Source organism: Phyllobates terribilis, unplaced genomic scaffold (assembly GCF_046119375.1).
Source record: "Phyllobates terribilis strain yellow unplaced genomic scaffold, ASM4611937v1 Scaffold_12__6_contigs__length_324123572, whole genome shotgun sequence".
Taxonomy (NCBI): Eukaryota; Metazoa; Chordata; class Amphibia; order Anura; family Dendrobatidae; genus Phyllobates; species Phyllobates terribilis.
The window spans coordinates 178,869,323-178,890,459 of NW_027362772.1; the positions used below are offsets into that span (position 1 = coordinate 178,869,323).

The 21,137-nt window shown below is 50.3% G+C and overlaps 1 protein-coding gene across 1 annotated transcript in view; it reads right to left on the reverse strand.

The window, feature by feature from the left end:
• TTC34 (tetratricopeptide repeat domain 34) overlaps positions 1 to 21,137 on the reverse strand; it is a 175,135-nt gene that overhangs the window by 68,898 nt on the left and 85,100 nt on the right. The gene's annotated exons all lie outside the window — the stretch shown is intronic.

Sequence of the window (21,137 nt, forward strand, 5' to 3'; positions counted from 1 at the left end):
TTTGGATTGGGGAAGAAAAAAATGAACATTTAACTTTTTTCACAAAAATGTTACTTTAGACCCCAATTTTTTTAGTTTTGCAGGGGTAACAGGAAAAAATGGACCCCAAAATATGTTGTGCAATTTTCCCTGAGCACGCAGATACCCCATATGTGGGGAAAAAACACTGTTTGGGAGCATGGCAGGGCTCATAAGGGAAGGAGCGCCATTTGACTCTTTGAATGTAAAATTTGCTTGAATAATTAGTGGACGCCATGCTGCGTTTGGAGAGCCCATGATTTGCCTAAACAGTGGAAACACCCCACAAGTGACACCATTTCGGAAACTAGATCCCTCTAGGAACTTATTTAGATGTATGGTGAGCACCTTGAACCCCCAGGTGCTTCACAGAAGTTTATAACATGGGGCCGTGAAAATAAAATTTTCACATTTTTCCCACAAAAATGTTTTTCAGCCCCCAGTTTTGCATTTTAATAAGGGTAACAGGAGAAATTGTACCATGCAATTTGTTATGCAATCTCTCCTGAGTAAGGCGATACCCAAAAGTGTGGGGGAAAACCACTGCTTCGGCGCACGGCAGGGTTCGGAAGGATAGGAGCGCCATTTGACTTTTTGAATGTAAAATTTGCTTGAATAATTAGCGGATGTGCCCCTGATGTGCCTAAACAGTGGAAAACCCCAACAAGTGACACCATTTTGGAAACTAGACCCCTCAGGGAACTTATCTAGATGTGTGGTGAGCACCCTTATCCCCAGGTGCTTCACAGAAATTTATAACATGAAGCCGTGAAAATAAGAAAATCTAACTTTTTCCACAAAAATGATCTTTTAGCCCCAAATTTTTTAGTTTCACAAGGGTAAGAGGAGAAAATGGAATGTAAAAACTGTTGTGCAATTTCTCCTGAGTACGCCAATACCCCATATGTGGGGAAAATACACTGTTTGGGCACATGTCAGGGTTCAGAAGGGAAGGAGCACTGTGTGACTTTTTGAATACAAAATTGGCTGGAATCAAGAGTGGACGCCATGTCGCATTTCGTGAGCCCCAGATGTGCCTAAATAGTGGAAACCCCGCACAATTGACTCCATTTTGAAAACTAGACCCCTCAAGGATTTTATCAAGGGGTATAGTGTACATTTTGAACCCAGAGGTACGACAAAATTTGATAACATTTGATCATCATATTGAATAAGTTGTCATTAGTCTTGAGCGCAAGTGCTCGCTACTTGAGTTTGCATCGGGTACTCGGGTATGCACCAAGTATCGCGGGTGCTAGAGTGACATGCTCGAGTCCCTGCCCCACATGTTTCACGGTTGTTAGACACCCAAAAAAAACACTCAGAAATTGCTCGTGCATGGCAGGCGATCCCAGCAACGTTTTTCTTTGGCCGCGAAGCATATGGGGCAGAGACTCAAGCAGGTCACTCGAACACCCACGATACTCAGTGCATACACGAGCACCCAATGCAAACTCTAGTAGCCATATCGTCATCATTTTTTTTTTGCTTTACTTTTGAAAAAATCCCAACCCTAATACAACCCCAAGCCTAACCACAACCCTAACCCTAGCCCAACCCTAACCCTAACCCCAACCCTAACCCTAGCCCAACCCTAATACAACCCTAACCCTAGAGTTTATTTTTTTACACCGTTCCTCGTGTGGTATAAGTGATTAGATGACTTTATTCTTTGGGTCGGTGCGATTACAGCGATATCAGATTCATATCGGGTTTTTATGATTGACAGCTGTCACACACTAAAAGACGCTTTTTTTGCAAAGACTAGTTTTTGCATCGCCATATTTTGAGAGCTGTAATTTTTCAATATTTTGGCCAACAGAGTCATGTGATGGCTTGTTTTTTGCGGGACAAGTTGATATTTTTATTGGTACCATTTTCAGGCATGTGACATTTTTTGATCGCTTTCCATTCCAATTTTTGGGAGGCAGAATAAACAAAAACCAGCAATTCGGGAATTGTTTTTATGGGGGTTTTCTCCGCGTGTGGTAAAATTGATAAGGCAGCTTTATTCTTCGGGTCAGTACGTTTACAGTGGTACCGCATTTATATAGTTTTTTTATGTTACGGTGCTTTTACACAATAAAAACTATTTTCTAGAAAAAATATTTTTTTTGTATCGCTATATTGTGAGAGCTATAACTTGGGTGATGGAGCAATATTGCGGCTTGTTTTTTGCGGGACAAGATGACATTTTCAGCGGTACCATATTTATTTACATTCGTCTTTTTGATCGTGTGTTATTCCATTTTTTGTTTGGCGGTATGATGATAAAGCATTGTTTTTTGCTTCATCTTTTATTAATTAATTTTTTTTACCATGTTCACTAAAGGGGTTAACTAGTGGGACAGTTTAATAGGTCAGGTTGTTCGGGCCGATACCAACTACGTACTTTTATTGGTTTATTATTTTTTTTTCACAATAAATAAATATTATGGGTTCAATATATTTTTATTTTTTGGGGATTATTTTTTTTCACTTTTTTACTTTTTTTTTTACTCTTACACATTGTTCCACTATGGGACTTTCACTTTTTGGAGCCTGATTGGCTGCATGGCATAGAGAGCAGCAGCTCCCTATGCCATGCAGCCAGTCAGCGTTGAACACAGGGGAGACATTACTTTGGTCATGTACTGCGCATGACCAAAGTAACGTCCTGCCTCCTGGTGTCCCGAATGTTGTCATGACGACATTGGGTCATCATGACAACATCCGGAAGCCGTCGCAGACATCTCTGGACACTGGCAGGAGAGGTGAGTATAGCAATCACCTCCTCCCTTGCCACCGCAATGCTGCGATCGACTTCGATCGCAGTATTATGGGGGTTAATGTGCAGGGACCGTGCGGGACCGCCCCTGCATATTGCACCGGGTGTCAGCTGTGACAATCAGCTGACACCCGGCGACGATCGCCCCGCACCGCTTGTGTGTGGGCACAATCGCCGCATGCATAATAGTACGTAGCTGGTCCATAAGTCCCTGGGCGCAGCTACGTACTATTACTGACCTCGTCGGAAATGGGTTAAATCATTTTTGAAAGGACCCTGACACCTGATACATGCTGCACAATCCACGGGCAGCAAGAATCAGACACTGGCTGCATGCGTTCAGCCATATATGTTTAAACTGAAACACTGCAATGTTGTAGAGAAAAACATATTTTAAAAGTCAATGGGGACTGAGCCGAAAGGAAGACTAGTCAGACAGGTGGGTCCCTGGTGATTTCTCCCTGCCCGCTCCCCTTGTAAAATGAACTCACAGACTTTCTGTATGAGTCCTGTCACCATTAAAAAAATTTTATATGAAAATATTAATTAAATCATAGAGAACTTTATGTTTCTGAGCTCATCCCCCTCCCCTATGTATATCATATGTCGACCCCAGATAGAAAACTGAGACATCTGCTTCAATTTATGCGTCAGAGAGAGGTTGTCGCTTCCTTTCCGACACAGATTAGAGAAAGTTGATCTGCTTTAAAAAGTATCATAAGCAAAACTATGAGATATTTTAACCTGGATCTTCGCCAAATTGAATCATAGTCCAAGCATAACTTTTCTCTCCTTTTACAGAGGAACCAAACCTTACTGATTTATTGGTCACATCTAAGCTGGGCAAATACTATCATTAATACTATAATAACAATGCCTGCATGTTTGTGAACTGCCAGCATATTTTGTAGGGTGAGAAACAATGAAGTCTGTGTGTCCTCATCTTCAATACCATCTCTGGTGCCAAGACTAAACAGTCACTTGTCTGCCCACCGAATTCTCAGTAAAGAACACTTACAGTACTTAATCAGAGAGTAGGCAGATACATTAAGAAAACTTCAAGGCATGAGTACAAAGATCGTTGAGGGGAAACACCAGTTATAATGACACCAGAACAAAAAATATAATAATAAAGTCTCAAGTCCTTGTGTCACATAAGGTCACAGAATATCTCCAAACAGAACCACAAGGTTGTGGGAAGGTTAAATCTTGCTATTTTGTGTGCATAGAGGGACTTTTGAAGGGTATGTCCACGTTTGCAACTGAGGTGTATACAGTATGTAGGTAGGGATGTGGACTGTCTTACCCTGTCCCTGCCCCTGAAGACAACAATCGTGCTATGTGTATAGTGTCATGCGGTTTTACATGTAATAGTGATGTGTGCCTTATATAATGTGTTGTGGTAATGTACAGCATATGAGCTTTGTAAAATGTTAATGTACAATGTGAGTGTAGCATCGGCGTCTCTGCCCCGTACTAGGCAGAGACGCCGTCCCTCTCACCTCCCCGCTCCTGGCGCGGCGCCCTCCAGCGCTTCTCTCCCCGCTGCTTCCGGCACGCGCTCCTTCCCCGGCAGTGTGCATAGGGCGCGCGCGCGCTCCCCCTCTCTTAAAGGGACCGCGCGCGCCGTCCTAAGGAGTCCCCGGCCAATTGCCGGAGGACCTCCCATATTTAAGGCACCTCCTCCAAAATGGAGGTGCCCGAGCAATGTTGTTGCAAAGCCTTCACTCTGCTTCAGCCCTCAGGTCCCGTTACCAGTTACCTGCCAGTCACCTGCCAGATTCCTGCCTGTTTGCTGCCAGTCACCTGCCAGATTCCTGCTTGATACCTGCCTGATATCCGTTTACCTGCTTGCAAGCCTGCGGTCCGACGGTCTGCCTTCCGACACCTGTCAGTCTGTCTATGGACCAGCCTGCCCGCTCACCTGGGAGCGCTCATCTGCTACCTGCCTGCTAGCCTACCTGGAGGCTCCGCCGTCACTTGCCGTGACCACCTGCCTGTCCAGAGACTCTTGCCCGCTCACCTGGGAGCGCTCACCTGCTACCTGCCTGCTAGCCTACCTGGAGGCTCTGCCGTCACTTGCCGTGACCACCTGCCTGTCCAGAGACTCTTGCCCGCTCACCTGGGAGCGCTCACCAGCCACCTGCCTGCTGTCCTTCTACCCAGAGACTGTCCCTGTCACTTGCCGTGAGTACCCGTCCTTCTACTCAGAGACTGTCCCTGTCACTTGCCGTGACTACCTGCACTTCTACCCAGAGACTGTCCCTGTCACTTGCCATGACTACCTGCTCTTCTACCCAGAGACTGTCCCTGTCACTTGCCGTGACTACCTGCCCGTCTTCCCTGGGAGTCACCCGCTTCCTTACAAGGACCGCCCCCTTGTATAGTTGCTCAGAGGTTCCGCCTCCCAGACCCGTTACAGTTTGCTCGGGCCGCGGAACCCGGTGGCCCCCAGATCTCCGATCTGCACCAGGAAGTCTTACGTCAGAAAACTCAGCAGGAGGTGGTACTGTCCTATCTACGGTCCGTTGACTCTCGTCTAGGCGCATTGTGTGACTTGTCTATGTCTACCTCTGGTCCAGCCGTGCCCATTCCTGCGGTACCGCAATCCAGTCCCTTCATGGTACCCGACTATGGACCTCGGCTTCTGGCACCTCCACGCTTTGCCGGCGAACCTACTTTAGCTCGGGGTTTCATAAACCAGTGCACCTTGCACTTTGAGCTATTGGCATACCAGTTCATCTCCGACCGGGCCAAGGTGGCCTTCATCATGTCCCATCTTACTGGGGAGGCACTGGCATGGCTAAATCCCCTGTGGGAGAGAGAGGATCCCCTGGTGTCCGACCTGCCGTCTTTCCTCGCTGTTTTCCGGAAAGTCTTCGATGAACCTGGATGGAAAACCTCTTCTGCCTCCTCTCTGCTACGTCTCCGCCAAGGGAGTCTCACCGTGGGCCAATATGCCATACGGTTCCGCACCCTCGCTTCTGAGCTTGCCTGGGAAAATGAGGCTCTGGTGTCCGTCTTCTGGGAGGGTCTTTCCGGTCGGATTAAGGACGAGTTAGCTGGTCGGGACATTCCTACCACTCTGGATGACCTGGTGTCACTAGCTACCCGGATTGGCATCCGGTTCCAAGAACGTGCCAAAGAGACTACCTGGGAGAAAGACTTTTCTTGCTCTGCTCCTACTTCCCTGAGACCTGCCTCTCAATCAGTCACTCCGCGGGCGCTCTCGCCTGAACCTATGCAGATCGACCAGACCAAGATGGTCAGATCTCGCCAAGAATCTCGCCGAGCCGAGGGAAGCTGTTTCTATTGTGGCAGTATGGAGCACTTCATCCGTTCCTGCCCGGAGAAGCCGGGAAACGCCAGTGTCTAGGACCGCTCGGAGAGGTCATCCTAGACAAAAGTAAGCCCTCTCCGTCTCTGACTTTACTGGTCTCTATTGCTTGGGGAGAAAACCGTCACTTTGAACTCGCCCACCTGGATTCTGGAGCTGCCGGAAACCTCATCTCCCAGTCTCTGGTAGAGAGATACAGTATTCCCACCAAGTCCCTGGCTGAACCTTTATCAGTCGCCTCCGTGGATGGAAGACTTCTCTCGGAGACCATCCTGCTCGTCACTGAACCCATAACCCTGCAGGTGGGAATGCTGCACTCTGAGGAAATCTCATTCCATGTGTTGTCCGGACTTTCTCACTCCCTGTTGCTAGGTCTACCTTGGCTCCAGACACACGAACCCGTATTGAACTGGCGATCTGGTGAAGTACTCCGATGGGGTCCAGACTGCCATAGGACCTGCCTGGTTCCGGTCCGCCCAGCTCGCCCTCCGCCTACTCCAGCTAATTTACCAGGTCTCCCGGCTCCTTACTGGTCCTATGCGGACGTCTTCGGTAAGAAGGAAGCAGAGACGCTGCCACCCCATAGGCCATATGACTGCCCGATCGACCTGGTACCTGGCACCACTCCTCTCCGTGGGCGTATCTACCCGTTGTCTGCAGCCGAGACCCGGGCCATGTCTGAGTACATAGAAGAGAATCTGGCTAGGGGATTTATCCGGAAATCTACCTCCCCGCTGGAGCCGGATTCTTCTTTGTCAAAAAGAAAGACGGCTCGCTACGCCCCTGTATTGACTATAGAGGACTCAATCAGATCACGGTTAAAAATAAATACCCCCTTCCGCTCATCTCTGAGTTATTTGATCGTCTTAAAGGCACCAGGATCTTCTCCAAGCTGGATCTACGTGGAGCGTATAACCTGGTCCGTATCCGTCAGGGAGACGAGTGGAAAACAGCATTTCATACCCGGGACGGACACTATGAGTACCGTGTGATGCCCTTCGGTCTCTGCAATGCTCCCGCCGTCTTCCAAGAACTGGTCAACGACATCTTCCGTGACCTTCTTTTCTCCTGCGTGGTGGTATACCTGGACGACATCTTGGTCTTCTCTCCGGATCTTCCCACACACCGGAGGGATGTTCGTCAGGTCCTGCTTAGGCTCAAGCAGAACCACCTCTATGCTAAATACGAGAAGTGCCTTTTTGAGCAGACCTCTCTTCCTTTCCTGGGCTATGTTATCTCCCAGACAGGCTTGCGAATGGATCCCAAGAAGCTCTCTGCTGTCCTAAAGTGGCCCCGTCCGGAGGGCTTGAAGGCGATACAGTGATTCCTGGGCTTCGCTAATTACTATCGTCTCTTCATTCCTCACTTCTCGTCACAGACTGCGCCCATATCTGCGTACACCCGTAAGGGAGCAAATCCCAAGGTATGGTCATCCGAAGCTGAGGAGGCCTTCCTTTCCCTGAAACAAGCCTTCTCCTCTGCCCCTGTGCTGCACCGTCCGGACTGCAACAAACAGTTCTACCTGGAGGTTGATGCCTCCTCCTCTGGAGCCGGAGCGGTGCTCACCCAGAAGTCTTCCTCCGGGAGAATGGTAACCTGCGGCTTTTTCTCTAAAATCTTCTCCTCCTCTAAGCGCAATTACTCCATAGGAGACCGAGAACTGCTTGCCATTAAATTGGCGCTGGAGGAGTGGCGTTACCTGCTTGAAGGGGCTCTATACCCGGTGATCATCTATACGGATCACAAGAACCTGGCATATCTCCAAAATGCCCAGAGACTTAATCCACGTCAAGCCCGGTGGTCTTTGTTCCTTGCCCGCTTCGATTTCATCCTTCATTTCCGCCCGGCGGACAAAAATGTCAAAGCTGATGCCTTGTCCCGATTCTTCCTGTCCTCCGACCAAGAGGAGGAGCCTATGCACATTATCGACCCCTCCAAGGTGATGAATGTGGCCCCCTTGGATTTGACTCGTCTTCCACCCGGCAAGACGTTCGTGGCGCCTCCAGACCATGAGAGGGTTCTTCGCTGGGGTCATTCTTCTAAACTAGCTGGCCATGCCGGCCAAAAGAAGACCTTCCTACTCATTTCCCGGCATTACTGGTGGTCTACCCTGCGTAAGGATGTGGTAGACTTCGTCTCTGCCTGCTCATCTTGTGGCCGCAACAAAATTCCCAGACACTTACCAGCTGGTCATCTCCTGCCGCTTCCCATACCTGTTGCCCCGTAGCAACACATCGCTATGGACTTCATTACCGACCTTCCTGTCTCTGCCAGGTGTACTGTCATTTGGGTGGTCGCGGACCGCTTCTCTAAAATGGCCCACTTCATTCCCCTGCCTGGTCTTCCGTCTGCACCTGAGCTGGCTAAGGACTTTATTCGCCATATCTTCCGTCTCCATGGCCTACCCCTCCACATCGTGTCGGATCGAGGGGTTCAGTTTACCTCACGCTTCTGGAGAGCCACATGTAAACTGCTGGACGTCACCCTGGACTTCTCCTCCGCTTACCACCCTCAGACCAATGGTCAAGTGGAGCGGATCAATCAGATCCTTACCAGCTATCTCCGGCACTTTGTTAATGCCCACCATTCTGATTGGGTGGACCTCCTTCCTTGGGCCGAGTTCTCTTATAATAACCACGAGTGCGAATCCTCTTCCAAGTCCTCGTTCTTTATTGTCTATGGCCAGCACCTCCGGATTCCGCTTCCTGTCTCCGTTTCTGTGGACAACCCTGCTGCGGAGTCTCTTGTCAGCGAATTTTCTACTATTTGGGAGAGTACCGGGTCCGCTCTTCTGTCCTCTGAGCGGATGAAGAGATATGCTGATAAGAGACGTCTGGATCCGTCTCAATTCCGTCCGGGAGACAAGGTTTGGCTCTCGTCCAAACATGTGTGGCTCAAAGTACCCTCCTTCAAGTTGGGCCCTCGATTCATCGGTCCCTTCGAAGTCCTCAGGCAAATTAACCCTGTGGCCTACAAATTAAAACTCCCGGCCACCCTACGGATTCCCAACTCCTTCCACGTATCTCTCCTCAAACCCGTTGTCTTTAACTCTTTTTCCAATAATCCAGGTGCCCCTCCTGCTCCGGTTTCCGCTGATGACGTCTTTGAGTTAGAGAGTATTCTGGCCTCCAAGAGGGTAAGAGGAAGGACCTTTTTTCTGGTAGATTGGAAGGGGTTTGGACCTGAGGAGAGAACTTGGGAACCCAGGGAGAACATCAACGCCCCGCTTCTCCTTGAAAAATTTCTTTCTGGCCAAAAAAAGAGGGGGCCTAAAGGGGGGGTACTGTAGCATCGGCGTCTCTGCCCCGTACTAGGCAGAGACGCCGTCCCTCTCACCTCCCCGCTCCTGGCGCGGCGTCCTCCAGCGCTTCTCTCCCCGCTGCTCCCGGCACGCGCTCCTTCCCCGGCAGTGTGCATAGGGCGCGCGCGCGCTCCCCCTCTCTTAAAGGGACCGCGCGCGCCGTCCTAAGGAGTCCCCGGCCAATTGCCGGAGGACCTCCCATATTTAAGGCACCTCCTCCAAAATGGAGGTGCCCGAGCAATGTTGTTGCGAAGCCTTCACTCTGCTTCAGCCCTCAGGTCCCGTTACCAGTTACCTGCCAGTCACCTGCCAGATTCCTGCCTGTTTGCTGCCAGTCACCTGCCAGATTCCTGCTTGATACCTGCCTGATATCCGTTTACCTGCTTCCAAGCCTGCGGTCCGACGGTCTGCCTTCCGACACCTGTCAGTCTGTCTATGGACCAGCCTGCCCGCTCACCTGGGAGCGCTCATCTGCTACCTGCCTGCTAGCCTACCTGGAGGCTCCGCCGTCACTTGCCGTGACCACCTGCCTGTCCAGAGACTCTTGCCCGCTCACCTGGGAGCGCTCACCTGCTACCTGCCTGCTAGCCTACCTGGAGGCTCTGCCGTCACTTGCCGTGACCACCTGCCTGTCCAGAGACTCTTGCCCGCTCACCTGGGAGCGCTCACCAGCCACCTGCCTGCTGTCCTTCTTCCCAGAGACTGTTCCTGTCACTTGCCGTGAGTACCCGTCCTTCTACTCAGAGACTGTCCCTGTCACTTGCCGTGACTACCTGCCCTTCTACCCAGAGACTGTTCCTGTCACTTGCCGTGACTACCTGCCCTTCTACCCAGAGACTGTCCCTGTCACTTGCCGTGACTACCTGCCCTTCTACCCAGAGACTGTCCCTGTCACTTGCCGTGACTACCTGCCCGTCTTCCCTGGGAGTCACCCGCTTCCTTACAAGGACCGCCCCCTTGTATAGTTGCTCAGAGGTTCCGCCTCCCAGACCCGTTACAGTGAGTAGTGTATAGTGCAAGATAAGCATATGATTATCCAAACAGAGATAGAGAGTGGAAGTCTATAGGCACCAGTGTATAACCGCTTCCTAGTGTGATCCTTGACTCAAACATCTTGTAAGGATTATCACTGGTGGTGCATATGCTGATAGTCAAATATACAGTGTGAAGATAAGCAGAAAAGCAGCTAAAATTCCTTTATTTCAAAATACATGGACATCCATTCGGCAGTGTGCAGGCGTGCAGGGGAGACACGGTGGATGACGGCCAGAAAGGACTTTTAGCTGCAAGGATCTGGAGAGTGCTGCTTTTCTGCTTATCTTCACATTGCATAAGCATAGGGTTAGCTAAGGATAGCATAATTAAAGTTTATACAGTAAGTGGTTGAGCAACAGTATAAGACATAGGATAAGAACAATAGGTTTAATCTATAAGATAGGAAATAGCTAATGATAAATTAGCCCAGTGGGTGGGAACTAGTGTTGATAAAAAGGGGGGGGGGGCACTTCCTGGTAGTATGTGGTTATAGAAGTGCAGTGTCAAGGTCAGAGGCAGTGGGCTGCTAGCCGCAGCATGGGCCAATTATTTGAGGCAGTGGGAGGCTCTATTGAGTTCCCTGATCCTGGTCTTCTTACATCACAAGGTCAGTGGGCGTGGAATTAAGTGGGGGGCAGGTGGCCGGTCCTGGGTGAATTGCCGAAGTGGACAAGGAATCCCTGAGGTTAATGAAGTCAGTGGGCTCGGAGGTAGTCCAGGTCGAACGGGTGGCAGAGCTGAAGAGGTACTGTACTAAGGAAGAAATGCAATTTGCTGTGCCCTATCCCACATGTCACCACCTAATGAATTTGAACTGACTAGTAACTTTGTGTCCCCTGAATTGTCTGCTGCAGCTCCTGAGGACAGAAGACTGGTGGCAGTGGAGACCTGTGGCCTATAAATGAGTGTGATGCACCTCACACCCTATAGCACAGTTGGAGTGGGACACCGTTTGTCTTAAAGTGCCAGAGCGCAACCGGACAGCAGCTCGGTCAGGACTACCACTCTGGTCCACTTTACATATAAAATAAAAGGAGTCAGGAGTGAAGCTAATCACAGGTCAGGTAGAGTTCCTGAACTAAGAGTGCAGAGTATTGACAGGTAGAAAGATAAGGACTGGAAGAAATGGTGTTACAGGGATCATCTCCCTCAGCAAACCCTCCCCCCTCCTCCATCTCACTGTGCTGTGTTCATTAATGTGCCTTTCCATTAGAACTGAGCTGTCCTTTACTACTGGGAAGACTGTGAACTGCTGTGCTGCTAAGGAAACTGTACTGTTTGTCACTGGAGCCTGTTGCTCATAAGACTTAACTTGCACTGGCCGTGCGGCTTCTTATTAAATGCTACTGTTCTACCATTTATGAGGACTCGTCTAGTTTGTATGGTCAGCAAGTGAAACAACCTACGTGTCTGTGCCTGAGGGTCAATACCTCTGTGTGCCTGAGAGAAGCTGCAGCACAAGGTCTATGGTCGCCCTGAGTAACGGTTTCCCCAGGATTCCAAAGAATTCATGTAACCAGTCTTGCCCCTATATGAACCTAGCTGGGTGCGTGTAAAGATTTTACGAAAGGCACTTTCTGCAGGGATCTTGTTCTCAGGCGTCAGGAAGTCAAATTGACTCACTGACACCTGCGCACAAGATCCCTGCTCTACAATGAACATAGACAGCAGGAAGAAGTGCGGATTGTATGTACAATGTATGGAACTAATATGTGATCACTTTATGAAAGTATTATTTGAGCATTGTATGTTGGGATTATTTAAGCACTATATGGTGGTATTTTTGAAGCACTGTAGGGTAGTATTTACGTTGGCATTGTGTGGCGCTGCTAATTAGACATTTTATATTAGATTATTTTTGCAGTGATTGGTGGTAGTGACACTGCTTAGCAGGTCCGAACATATCATTGGTGCAACCTGTGCAGCTGCACATGGATCCAACAGGTAAGGGGGACCAGTTCCATCTCCAAAGTAGGTGGAATTGTGCATTATGATGAGCTATTGGACTACAAAGGGCCCATACATTATTCATGCACAGGGGCCTCTTCTGTCTGCGTCTGCTACTGCTGTATAGCATTCCAACCAGAAAAGCCCAGGAGAGGTGTCTCGGTTCAGTTGAACCAAAACGTTGCTGAGCCCCAATGGGCTAATAAATCACATTTTTCTATTTTTGTCAAAATATTGTGTTGCCTTTTTCTTTGAATTTGTTACGGGTCCAGGTGGTGGAACCTGTGTGCTTCGGTGTAAGGAGGGACCAGAGGGGCATGACTAAGTGCCTACTGGGCCTGACCAAGGTCGCACGGTGGCTCAGTTGACTCCGTGAACCAGGGAGGGACCGAGCAGGGGGACCAGGTGCCACTCTGGGACCGACCTTGTGTGAGAGCGGGTGACTCCCACGGGTCAGATGGCAGGAACTGACCGGTTCAGCGGATGAGCATGGCAGGAAGGCTGACGGGTGGTCCAGATAGATAAGCAGGCTGGTTCGGCGGATAGCCAGACGGGTGCTCCGGGTAGGCAAGCTGGCGGGCACGACAGGTAACAGGCAGGTGCTCCAGGTAGGCTGGCGGGCAGGCATGACAAGTAACAGGCAGGTGCTCCAGGTAGGCAGGCTGGCATGCACTACAGGTAACAGGCAGGTGCTTCCAGGTAAGCAGGCTGGTGAACACGGCAGGTAACTGGCAGGCAGACTGGCGGACAGGACTGACAGGCAGACTGGTTGACAGGATTGACAGGCAGAGGCACCTGAGGGCTGAAGCAAGTGTTAGCACACAGAACAACAACCTTGCACAGGCACCTCCATATATTGGAGGAGGTGCTTGAAATAGGGGAAGTCCTCCGGCCATTAGCCGGGGACTTTTAGGATGCCGCGCATGGCCCCTTTAAGAGGGAGGGAGCGCGCGCGGCCCTAAGCACAGTGCCCAGGAAGCTGTGGGCAGTGCGCGCCACAGTAGCTGCAGGACGGGAGCCGGAAGACACCAGACCAGGGCCGTGGCGGTGAGGGGAACGGCGTCTCTGCCTCCTGCTGGGCAGGAAGCTACAGTACCCCTCCCTTTACGCCCCCCCTTCTTTAAGCCCGAGAGAAATTTTTTAAGAAGATGAGGGGCATGAATGTTCTCCCTGGGTTTCCAAGACCTCTCCTCCGGGCCAAACCCCTTCCAATCCACAAGAAAGAAAGTCTTTCCTCTTACCCTCTTGGTGGCCAAAATGTTTTCTACCTCAAAGTCATCCTCAGCGGAGACTGGAGCTGGAGAGGTACCTGGATCGTCAGAGAAGGAATTAAGGACAACAGGTTTGAGGAGGGATACATGAAAGGAGTTGGGGATCCGTAAGATGACCGGGAGTTTCAGCTTGTAGGCCACGGGATTCATTTGGTTCAGAACCTCGAACGGACGGACAGATGAACCGCGGACCCAACTTATAGGAAGGTATCTTGAGACGGACATATTTGGAGGAAAGCCAGACCTTGTCTCCCGGACGGAATTGAGGTGGATCCAGACGTCTCTTATTAGCATGTCTCTTCATCCGCTTGGAGGACTGAAGTGTCACGGGTGTGTCGCCACGAAGATCGTCACGATTACACAGCCTGACTTCTCGCAGCTGAGTTTTTGGTGCTTTGTGTTTTTCGGCAGTGAGGCAGTTAACTCTCTCTCTCTCTGTGCTAGACGAGGTCCAGCCTCGCCCAGCTGCAATCAATGCTGCTGTAGTGGGACTCCTTCAAATGCCTGCCGGTCTGTTGGGGAAGTGTCGGTGAAAGCATTTCATGCAGACTAACAGAGCGGATCATGGTATTTGGAGTTTCAGAGCTAAGTGTATTTGGAGTGTTTTTTCCCTTCCTCGCTTTATCATTTATCTCCTTTTCCGTTGGTGTTCCCTCTGTTGTAGTTGTGTAGTTTTTGTATGCAAGGTGGTTTTGGTTTTACCCTTGTACTGTCTCGTTCGTCTAAGTACTGAGTGTGTGCATATTATTACCTGTCCCCTTTTGTTGTGATCAGGGGTCCTTCTCAGGACTAGATTACTTAGGTGCAGGGATCCTCAGGAGGTAGGGGTTACGCTGGCGGCCTGGACCTCTGTACCTTTAACAGTACCTCCAGGTAGAGGGATCAGTCAGGGCCCCAGCTTAGGGTCAGCTTAGGCCCCCTACCTCCAGTTCACAGAGACAGCGTGACATTTTCACCGACCACTTAGATTTTCTCCAGCTACCATGGATCCAGTAGCCGGTCTAGCTCGGCAGTTGCACAGTTTGTCCATGGAGCTGGCGGACGTTAGGTCCAAGGTTTTGTATCCTCAGGAGCAAGCCAGACCAGAACCTAAAGTAGCTCTCCCTGACAGGTTCACTGGGGGGCGGGACAAGTTTTTTGTTTTCCGGGAGGCATGCAAGTTGTACTTTCGGCTGCGGCCACGGTCATCGGGGAGTGAAGAACAAAGGGTGGGAATTGTCATCTCGCTCCAACAAGGGGACCCACAATCTTGGGTGTTCTCTCTTCCCCCGGGCTCCCCGGCTCTCCAGTCAGTGGATAGGTTTTTTGCTGCTCTGGGTCTTGTATATGATGACCCGGATCGGATCTCCCTTTCTGAATCTAAGTTACGTAGGATCCAGCAGGGAGATCGTCCGGCGGAGGAATTCTGTTCGGAGTTCCGTAGGTGGGCCACTGACACCCAGTGGAATGACCCGGCTCTTAGGAGCCAGTTTTGTCAAGGTTTATCCGACAAATTACAGGATGTGTTGGCACAGTATGACTCTCCCGCGTCACTGGAAGCCGCTATGGCCCTTGCTATTCGCATTGACAGACGGCTTCGGGAGAGGTGCGGGATAACTCCACCCCCTGTGATGACTCCACCTCCTACAAGGTCCCCTCATATGGTGGTTCCCCTGGTCAGTCCAGAGGAGCCTATGCAATTAGGAGGGACATCATTTCGGGGGAGGGGAACGGTGGTGCGCCATAAGACAGGAAGGTGTTTCTTCTGCGGGAGAAAGGGACATTTTATTGGGGGTGTCCATCCCGTCCCTTGCAGAGTGAAGAGTCGTCGGAAAACTGTTGATCCCAGGTTGTGTGGTGGACGGCAATCTGGGAGTAGGTATTTCGTTCCTAGGTTCGTCTCAGTTTCTCGTACCGGCGGAGTTGGTGGTGGGTACGAGAACTGAGAGGATATCTGTTCTTCTGGATAGTGGGGCCGGGGCTAATCTGCTGGACGCTCGGTTTGCCCGGGTTCAAGGTATGCGATTGAGTGAGTTGGCTAAACCCATCCCCATATTCTCGATCGATGCCAGGCCTCTCGGTCAGGGAAGTTTTTTGCAAGCTGTGCATAACGTAAAACTTCAAGTGGGGGCGATACATAAAGAACTGTTGTCTTGCTACGTGTTGGAGGGTCTTCCCACTCCTATAGTGTTGGGCCTTCCTTGGTTAACTAAGCATAACCCGGTTATTAATTGGCAATCCAGTGAGATAAGCCAATGGAGTAAATTCTGTAATAAAAACTGCATGAATACGGTCATCGGTGCGGTTACTCCTAGGGTCTTACCTCCATTTCTGGCGGACTTTGAGGATGTATTCTCGGAGAAAGGGTGTCAGGAACTACCTCCTCATCGCGAGTATGACTGTTCTGTAAAACTGCTACCTGAGGCCAAGTTACCTAAAGCTAGGTTATATAACCTTTCTGGTCCTGAGAGGCAGGCCATGAAGGATTATATTTCAGAAAGTCTGGCTAAGGGGCATATTAGACCTTCATCTTCACCGGTGGCCGCGGGGTTCTTCTTTGTTAAGAAGAAAGATAGAGGCCTACGCCCTTGCCTGGATTTCCGTGAACTTAATCGGATTACGGTCCGAGATCCGTATCCGCTCCCACTTATTCCCGATCTCTTTAATCAGATCGTGGGCGCCAAATGGTTCTCTAAGTTGGATCTCAGGGGGGCGTACAATCTGATTAGGATGAAGGAGGGGGATGAGTGGAAGACGGCGTTTAACACTCCGGAGGGGCATTATGAGAACCTTGTCATGCCATTCGGTCTGACTAATGCCCCGGCGGTGTTCCAACATTTTGTTAATGACATTTTTCGCCGCCTGGTGGGACAGTTTGTTGTCATATATCTGGATGATATCTTAATTTACTCGCCGGATCTGGTGTCTCATCAGGAGCACGTTAGGCAGGTGTTACAGATCTTGCAGGATAATAAACTGTATGCCAAATGGGAAAAGTGTGTGTTCGCCGTACAGGAACTCCAGTTTTTAGGCTTCCTGGTTTCAGCGTCCGGTTTTCGTATGGACCCTGGGAAAGTGCGGGCAGTTCTTGAGTGGGATCGGCCAGAGAATCTTAAGGCACTACAACGTTTCCTGGGGTTTGCTAATTATTACCGGAAGTTCATTCGTAATTTCTCGTCCATGGTTAAGCCTCTCACAGACATGACTAAAAAGGGGACGGATTTTTCTAGGTGGTCTGACAAGGCTTGTCAAGCATTCTCCTCCTTGAAAAAATGTTTTGCCTCGGCACCCATACTCATTCAACCTGATGCGTCACAGCCATTCATTGTAGAGGTAGACGCTTCCGAGGTAGGGGTGGGAGCAGTATTGTCACAAGGTTCGTCCCCTGGTAAGTGGCATCCGTGCGCCTTTTGCTCTAAAAAATTGTCGTCCGCTGAGAGGAATTACGATGTCGGCAATAGGGAACTCTTGGCCATTAAGTTAGCTTTTGAGGAGTGGTGCCATTTTTTAGAGGGGGCAGTCCATCCGGTCACCGTCATCACCGATCACAAGAACCTGCTATATCTGGAGTCCGCGAAACGTCTGAATCCCAGACAAGCTAGGTGGTCATTGTTTTTTACCAGGTTTAATTTTGTCGTTACATATCGTCCTGGGTCAAAAAATGTAAAGGCGGATGCCTTATCTCGTAGTTTCCCTGGGGCCGGGAATACGGACGACCCGATTCCTATCCTTCAGGAGGGGGTGGTGGTTTCGGCAGTATGCTCTGAGCTTGAGGAGGAGGTATTGGAGGCTCAGGGGGACACCCCTGTTGGACCTCCGGGGAGACTGTTTGTTCCAGATCAGTTGCGACAAAAGGTGATCGAGGCACACCATAACTCAGTTTTTGCAGGACACCCGGGGAGTAAAGCAACTGTGGATCTCCTCTCGCGTCGGTTTTGGTGGCCTAACTTACATAAGGAGGTGGTAACTTTTGTCGCGTCCTGTGGGGTTTGTGCGCGCTCTAAGACCTCACATACCCGTCCGTCTGGGGCCCTCTTACCTTTGAAGATCCCAGAGCGTCCTTGGACTCATCTGTCTATGGACTTTATTACGGACCTCCCTCCGTCTTCGGGTAAAACGGTCATACTCGTTGTAGTGGACAGGTTCAGCAAGATGGCACATTTTATCGCTCTTCCTAATGCTAAAACTCTTGCGCAGGTGTTCATTGGGGAGATTGTGAGGCTTCACGGGGTACCCTCCGAGGTGGTGTCAGATCGGGGGTCTCAGTTTGTGTCCAAATTCTGGAAGGTGTTTTGTACACGGCGGGGGATGCATTTATCGTTCTCATCGGCTTTTCATCCTCAGACCAATGGTCAGACGGAACGTATGAACCAGAGCTTGGAGACATATCTCCGGTGTTTTGTGTCAGAGAACCAGGAGGACTGGGCTTCTTTCTTACCTCTGGCAGAGTTTGCTCTTAATAATAGGCGGAGCGAGTCCACTGGTAAGTCCCCGTTTTTTGGGGCATATGGTTTTCACCCCCAGTTTTGTACTTTCAGTAGGGGGGCCCTTCGGGGGTTCCTGAGGAGGAACGATTTTCCTCATCACTCGCTTCAGTATGGAGAGGGGTGCTGAAGAATCTGAATACTATGGGGAACCGATACAAACGTAAGGCTGATAGGAGGAGAGTGTCTGATCCGGACCTAAGTGTGAACGATGGTTGTCTACTAAGAATATAAAACTCAAGGTTCCCTCCTGGAAACTGGGTCCCAGGTTCATCGGGCCGTACAGGATCAGTTCTATAATTAATCCGGTGGCATTCCGTCTTGACCTCCCCCCTTCGTTTAAAATTCACAACGTGTTCCACAGATCGTTGCTTAAGAGGTATGTGGCGCCGGTGGTACCATCACCTTTACCTCCCCCTCCAGTGGTGGTCAATGGTAACTTGGAGTTCCAGGTATCGAGGGTCATCGATTCACCCTTTAATCGCCGGTCCCTTCAGTACCTGGTTCATTGGAAGGGGTATGGTCCTGAGGAGAGGATGTGGGTTCCTGCGTCGGATATTAACGCAGACCGATTAGTTCGGGCCTTCCACACGACTCACCCGGATAAACCTGGCCCTGAGGGTCCGGAGGCCCCTTGTAGAAGGGGGGGTACTGTCACGGGTGTGTCGCCACGAAGATCGTCACGATTACACAGCCTGACTTCTCGCAGCTGAGTTTTTGGTGCTTTGTGTTTTTCGACAGTGAGGGAGTTAACTCTCTCTCTCTCTGTGCTAGACGAGGTCCAGCCTCGCCCAGCTGCAATCAATGCTGTTGTAGTGGGACTCCTTCAAATGCCTGCCGGTCTGTTGGGGAAGTGTCGGTGAAAGCATTTCATGCAGACTAACAGAGCGGATTGTGGTATTTGGAGTTTCAGAGCTAAGTGTATTTGGAGTGTTTTTTCCCTTCCTCGCTTTATCATTTATCTCCTTTCCCGTTGGTGTTCCCTCTGTTGTAGTTGTGTAGTTTTTGTATGCAAGGTGGTTTTGGTTTTACCCTTGTACTGTCTCGTTCGTCTAAGTACTGAGTGTGGGCATATTATTACCTGTCCCCTTTTGTTGTGATCAGGGGTCCTTCTCAGGACTAGATTACTTAGGTGCAGGGATCCTCAGGAGGTAGGGGTTACGCTGGTGGCCTGGACCTCTGTACCTTTAACAGTACCTCCAGGTAGAGGGATTAGTCAGGGCCCCAGCTTAGGGTCAGCTTAGGCACCCTACCTCCAGTTCACAGAGACAGCGTGACATGAAGAAGTGCAGATCTAGTGTCTTCCCAAATTGCCGAAAATTCGCTGACAGGAGACTCCGCAGCAGGATTGTCCACAGAAGAGGAGACGGGAAACGGAATCCGGGGGTGTTGACCATAGACCACAAAGAATGGGGATTTAGTAGAAGACTCGCTCTCATGGTTGTTATAGGAGAACTCTGCCCAAGGCAGGAGCTCAAACCAATCGTTATGGTGAGCATTGACAAAGTGCCGGAGAAAACTGGAAAGGACCTGGTTGAAACGTTCCACTTGACCATTGGATTGAGGGTGATAAGCAGAGGAAAAATCCTAGGAGACGTCCAGCAACTTGCACGTAGCTCTACAGAAGCATGAAGTGAACTGAACCCTGCGATCAGACACAATGTGGAGGGGTAGGCCATGAAGACGGAAGATGTGATGGATGAAGTCCTTAGCCAGCACAGATGCAGACGGAAGACCAGGCAGAGGGATTAAGTGGGCCATTTTAGAGAAGCGGTCAGCGACCACCCAAATGACTGTACAACCGGCAGAGACAGGGAAATCCGTAATGAAGTCCATAGCTATGCGTTCGCAACATCCTTGAGCAGAGAAGCCACCAGTAATGTCGGGCAATAAGCAGAAAGGTCTTCCTCTGACCAGCATGACTGGCTAGTTTGGATGAATGGCCCCAGAGTAGAACCTTCTTACGATCTGGAACCGCCACAAAAGTCTTATCGGGTGGAAGAAGAGACAGGTCAAACGGAGCCACAGTCATTACTTTGGAGGGGTCAATGATATGTAGAGGCTCCTCCTCTTGGTCAGTGGACAGGAACGAGTGGGATAAAGTGTCAGCCTTAATGTTCTTGTCTGCCGGGCGGTAATGCAGAATTGGGCAAAGAATAGAGACAACATGGCCTGACGCGGATTAAGTCTTTGGGCGTTTTGTAAATAGGCCAGGTTTTTGTGGTCAGTGTAAATGACCACCGGGTGCAGGGCCCCCTCCAGCAGGTAACGCCACTCCTCCAGCGCCAATTTGATGGCTAGCACCTCACGATCTCCTATGGAGCAGTTGCGCTCAGATGAGGAGAAGAGCTTGGAGAAGAAGCCGCAGGTTACCATTCTCCCGGACGGGGATTTCTGGGTGAGCACCGCTCCGGCGGAGGATGCATCAACCTCCAGGAAGAACTGCTTGTTGCAATCCGGACGGTACAGCACAGGGGCGGAGGAGAAAGCTTGCTTTAGGGTGACGAAGGCCTCCTCCGCTTCAGAAGTCCATTCCCTGGGATTTGCTCCCTTACGGTTGAGCGCGGAGATGGGAGCGGTCCGGGAGGAGAAATGAGGGATGAAGAGGAGGTAATAATTTGCGAAGCCCAGGAATCGCTGAATCGTCTACAACCCCTCCGGTCGGGGCCACTTTAAGATGGCAGAAACCTTCTCGGGATCCATCTGCAGACCAGTCTCGGAGATAATATAGCCCAGGAACGGAACGGAGGTCTGCTCAAAGAGGCATTTCTCAAATTTTGGGTATAGGCGATTCTGCTGGAGCCTTAGGAGAACCTGACGAACATCCCTTCGGTGTGTGGGCAGGTACGGAGAGAAGACCAAGATATCGTCCAGGTACACCACCACGCAAGAATATAGGAGATCACGGAAGATGTTGTTAACCAGCTCCTGGAAGATGGCTGGGGCATTACAGAGACCAAAAGGCATCATGCGATATTCATAGTGTCCGTCCCGGGTG